The sequence below is a fragment of the Musca autumnalis genome, unplaced genomic scaffold (assembly GCF_047663935.1).
Source record: "Musca autumnalis isolate F117 unplaced genomic scaffold, ASM4766393v1 scaffold_7, whole genome shotgun sequence".
Classification (NCBI taxonomy): Eukaryota; Metazoa; Arthropoda; class Insecta; order Diptera; family Muscidae; genus Musca; species Musca autumnalis.
The window spans coordinates 1,563,283-1,569,557 of record NW_027412310.1 but is presented as its reverse complement, the minus strand read 5'-3'; positions in this window follow the sequence as shown (position 1 = coordinate 1,569,557).

The window sequence follows — 6,275 nt, the reverse complement described above, 5'->3', positions numbered from 1 at the left end:
ATTAAAACATACCACCCAAATTATAGACACACTCATATGCTGCCTAGTACAAACTACTAGTGTAACTATATGAAAAAGTTTATCTCAATATTTTTGACTTGGAAGAATATGACGAAGATTTTTAAAAAAAACATAGCTCTTGTCAGAAACCAGAAATGTTTACATCAAATTGGAACTATAGCATTTTTTTGTAATATGCAACAACAATGTTATACAAATCAACAACAAAACGTGAAATATTAATAACATCTTAGCAATAGAATATTCCCTTCTTACCAACCATTCCCTATAATAACATGTAATTTTTAAATAATTAAATGAAAACAACAAACATCACAAAATGGCCACGAATGCATTGAAGGCGAATCGATTGATCAATTTTCCTACAAAACATGTAACAGAAACAAACAACAAGAAGTTTTTTTCATAAATCAGTCAGTGACAATTACCACCCAAAATATTTAGACACATTCACATTTCAAATATGTATATTTTTTATGAAGTGTGATCTTACATGAGTATTTAGCTTCTTAGTTCAAATCATACTTTACAATAACAACAAGGGCATTTAGCTGCTTTGTAAAAACCACTCTTACAACAAATGCACACACATACAATTGATTCTTGGTCATTCCTCCCCTCAGAAGAATGCATGGTAACGATGTGCAACAGAATCACAATATATCACCAAAAATTGAGGAGCAATCACATGAATATTTAGTTGATAAACACAAGTCTCACTTTCAAGAATAACAAGTGCACCTATGCAACAAGAATCAAAACATGATCAAAGTTTTAAGCTATGATCTAATTGTTTGATTGTCGACATTAGTTTTTTTCTCATTAGATGCATGCCTAGTAACGAGATGTAACAAGAATTAAAACATATCACACTTTACAAAATAGGTGATTAGTAAAATTTCCCCCTCTTACTTTTTGTCTAGTAAAATTGAGGTACACTCACTCACATGCATATCTAGCTGATAAGCACAAGCCATACTTACAACAATAGAAAGTACATCTAAGCAACAAGAATCAAACATAGCCTTCAGTTCATTGGGTTCACAATACCCACAAATGCATTGAAGACGAATCAATTGACGAATTCTTTGACTGTTTCTTACAAACATGTAACAGAAAACGACAACAAAAAGTGCATGTCATAAATTAGTCAATGACAAACACCACCCAAAAATATTTAGGCATTTCAAATATGTATATTTTTATGAAGTGTGATCTTACATGGGTTTTTAGCTGATTTGTACATGCAACAAATACACACACAATTCATTCTTAGTCATTCCTCTCCTCAGATTCACGCTTAGTAACAAGATGCATCAAAAAATCTACAAAATTAATAATAGGTACAGACACTCAAAAGATATTTAAGCCATACACACTTCAATCTTAAAAATTTCCCCCTCTTATTTTTTTGTCTAGTAACGAGATGCAACAAAAAAATCAAAAACATATGTTCACCACAATTTTAGACACACTCACATGAATATTTGACTGATTAGTAACATTTACCCCCTCTCTTATTTTTGTCTAGTAACGAGATGCAACAATAATCAAAAACATCATGACCTTCAGTTCATTGCTCCCAATGTTCATTCCCCCTAAAGTTTTAAGCTGTGACCTAATTAGCTTTAATTACCAAAACTTTTATTACAAGCTTAATGATCAAATAGGCCCATTAATCTGTCAACTTGATTTTAAGTCGACTATTCTACCCTACTGAGGAGGGTACAACGCGGTTCGAATATGTTTAATCTCATAATTCATAACAAGTTCTTGGAAGATGCCGGATACCAACTGTCTCCCGTTATCAGAGTGTATATACTCTGGTACCCTAAACACACATGCTGTTGCTGCATGCATAGGCTCCAAGAACACAAACTTACCAAAATGATCAAGACATACGAAAAGTGAAGTATTGCCATCTTTTGATTGAGGGTAGGGCCCCATAAAATCAATATATAGCCTTTGGAAAGATCTTTCGGTGATCAATTGACTTCCCATCAACGGTTTCTGGAAAGCATTCGTAGCCTTATTTGCATTACAGATATCACAGGCCTTCACCACTGTCTGAACATCAACCACCATTTTAGACCAATGAAGTGTCCGTGTCCGTGTCCTGATGAAGGAGAGACATGCGCAGCGACTACTAATTCCCCCTGTAATTCCCTTGGCACCCACATTTTCCAGGCATGGTCGTCATCCAGAACATTTCCGGTGGTGAATTCGGTTCGCATGTACACATACTTCTCCGAAACACACAAATCTGGTATGATATCCTTCTCCTCAATCACTTTTTGTCTCTAGGCGACTTATTCGTCAGTGTCAAAATTGGAGCTACCCAAATCGATGTCTAGTAGCCGACAATTCATTTTTAATCCTTCCATATAAACACGGGACAGGGCGCCTGGTACAACGTTTTATCTACCTTTACAGTGCTGAATATCGAACTCAAATCTTTGAAGTTTGAGGTGCCACCTCGCCAGTCTACCCGAGAGCTCCTTTTGGCTCATGAGCCATTTCAGGCTCAAATGATCTGTGATGATGGTGAAAGGTAAGCCCTCGACGAAAGGTCGGAATTTCTTCACGCTAAAAGCTAATGCGTAGCACTCTAGCTCAGTCATGCTATAGTTTTTCTGTGCTTTGTTGAGTTTAGCGGACATATAAGCTATAGGGTGTTCATGACCCTCATCACTAACCTGAAAAAGAACTCCCGGACAGAAGTTAAGCAGTCCTTAAGTCTTTCAAAGGACCAAAGAGATTCTTCTGACATTTCGAACTTTCTCATCCGATCTTTCGTAAGATAATTATGAAGAGGCGCAGCAATGCTGGCATAGATTTATATATAGATCTAATCGACCATTCAGATAAACTGCACCTTATACGTGATAGAGTCGTTGAAAAACTAAAAAAGTCGCATGAACGCACCAGCAGAAATTATAATGTCGCGGCAAGAGAGGTAAAGTTTAAAGAAGGGCAGTTTATATACCGAAGATAGTTCAAACTGTAATACTGAGGGTGCTAGGTAATTCATTATACGAAGTTGGCGGTGTCGACGGTAAAAGTCAAGGAGTTTTCCATGGCAATTATTTATTCGTGGTTTAAAGTAAACTTATAATAATTTTCCCGGCTAGCAGTACCTCGTGGGTCGAAGCCACACGTTTAGCAAGGATCATTGATAACACTGGTCAACACGACTTTTGTTTCAACCGAAGTTGTTGTTGTTTCTAAATTTCACGGTTTTTCTCCATCAGCTCTTGTTCTTGAGATATAGCTCAAAATCGGTTTTTACTAGTTTTACCCAGAATTTCGTTATTTTCGGATACAAACAAATATTTTTTGCGGGTTTTTCGACACTAATATATTAAGAAGATGTTATACGCTCGATTCAAAGCGTTTTCTGAAATTATTATGGCGAATATATATCAAAAAATATAGAAAACATACGATGAATTTTGTAAAAATTGCATATTTTGAGTAATTTATGCTGTAATTACGTCATCGGGGGAAGTCATAGGAACTTCATATGGTATTCCGAATATGGTCAGGGTGTCTACTATATAGTCCTGTATTCAAATATATAATATAATGTTCATAGCGCCCACGATTCGCCCATAATCTAAAAATCGTCACGAAGACTTCTAAAGAGAAATCATTTACCTGTGATATCATTACCAAATATGCCATTTACTTTTCAATGGCAGTTTTCATGATGATTTTTAGGTTATGGGCGAATCGTGGGCGCTATGAACTTTATAGAGAGAGATACTTTGCACTGAGCGGACGTGTTTTTATTAAGCTCCGTCTAAAAAATATATTTCGCGGTCATTACGAACATTAAAGTTTAGTGAATGTGATCAATACACAATTTAAACAACTCTTTTTTGAATTATTCAATTAGAACTTCAATTCGATGTTGAAAAGCATAAACATTTTAAGAAGAAAGATTGTTAGTGTGATCGTTTGTTTAGTGGATGCATGAAAAATAAATAAAAATACCAAAGGAAACAATGCAATTGAGAGAGTGAGATTGTTATTGAAAATAAACGTCAAATTAAATGGATAATGTTCTAAAATGAGATTAAATCTAAAAATGTTAAATTAATGTTAAAAATAAAAAAGCTTTTTTTTATTACTCCAAATCCCTAAAAATATTGCTTGAAATACGCTTTGAAAATTATAAACTGTGGTGAATTTAATCAGCCTAAAAGTATACTCTAAAATCTTCTTAAATTTGAAAGCTATTACACACACATATCAATATTTAAACCGGAAATTGCACACTGAAATAATATAAACATGCCATCCACTACGGGACGAAGAAGTGTAAAACACAAAGAGATTTTATGTGTTGAAAATAAAGACGATTTTATAGAATGCGATAATTGTTCGAAAATATATCATGCGAGATGCGAAAAAATTGATATGAAACGATTCGAGCATTTACTGAAAAATAAAGATGAGGAGTTTTTATGCCAGTTTTGTAGTGGAGTTAATAAATCCAACATTGAAAAACAATTACATCGCATGGAAGAAAAGCTTAATGACATAGATCGTCTGATGGAATCGGTTGAGTTCATGTATTCTAAATTTGAAAATTTGATGAAGAATACATTCGAAAATAGTAAAAGAATTGAGAATGTTGAAAAAGAAAATGTAAAGCTTAAAGGTGAAGTAAAAACACTCCAGGAAACGGTGAAAATGTTGAACGACCATCGTGTGGAAAAAGACTGTATAATTAATGGTATATCAGTTCAAGAAAACAAGAATGCAGTAGAAACTGTAATTGAAATATCAGAAACAGTTGGTGTTGAAATCAGTAGAAGCAATATTGATGAAGCTTATTTTTTAAAGAAAAACAATTCAAATAATAAAAAGCAATCCTTAATAGTGAAATTCAACACAAAGTCAACGAAAGATAAACTTATGGAAGCTAAAAATAAATTAAAAAATAATGATAATACTAAGCAAATGTATATAAATGATTTACTGAGCAAAGAATCACTAGAACTGTTTAATTACGCTAAATCCCTAAAAACCGTTGGATACAATTATATTTTCACGAAGGGAAGCAGGACATTTGTAAAGAAAAGTGCCATAAATAAGCCGAAGATTATACACACGAAAGAATATGTTGATGAAATTTTACTTGAAGCTACTACAACCAACCTACGAAGTAGAAGATCCATGAGACTTTCGCATGCCTCTGATGATGATACAGATGACAACGATGGACAAGCCGCATTTGTATCGCCAGATCAAAGAAACTAATTCAAATTATTATCCCGTATATGTATTATTATGTTTTTAATAATTTCAAACAATAATAATGATTAACCAAAACTATTTTGAAAATTCTGATTCATTTTCTGAAAGTTTAATATTAAATCGTGAATATAATTTCAATATTTTATCTGTAAACATCAGAAGTATTTCGTTGATTAGTAAATTTAACAAATTCAAACTACTAATATCAGATTTTCCTGTTTTACCAAATGTGATAGCCATTCAGGAAACATGGTTTCACAGTAACCAAATTCAGTTGTATAATCTTCCTGGATATAACCTAATTCACTGTTGTCGAAAAGACGGATATGGTGGAGTGTCATTTTATGTACGCAGTAATATATCATATGTTGTAGATCTTTGTGAGAGTAAAGCATACGTCGAAGCCATACGAATATCGTTAGATAATTTTGTAATAAATGGAGTTCCTCTAAAAATTACTACGTTCTATCGCTCGTCGAAATGTAATACGACTTCATTCCTAACATATCTTGAAAACGAATTGTGTGGTTGCTGTCGTACAGCATCAATAGTTATTGGGGATGCTAATATTGATTTGCTTGAAGCTAGTGGGTTTTCAGACATATTCTCGACTTTATCTTCAGTAGAATATGAGTCATGCCACACATTGGTAACACGTCCAGTAAGCAGAAAGTCAATAGATCATGTCTACAGTAACGAATCAAGAATATTGAATGTCAGCTCAATAGAATGCGAGTTATCAGATCATAATATTATATGGTGCAGTTTAAGAAGTAATATTCGAAGTAGCGAAGTGACCACTAAATCCATCAAACAGTATAATTATAATAACATAGCCGCAAGTATTCAGAATTATGCTGCAAATTTCACTTGTTTAGGAAATCCTTCTTCTGATATGGAACGTTTTGTAACTACAATTACTGAAATTGTTAATGAAAACACTACAGATAAAGAACTTGAGGTACTATCAAAAACCCTGTTAACGCCTT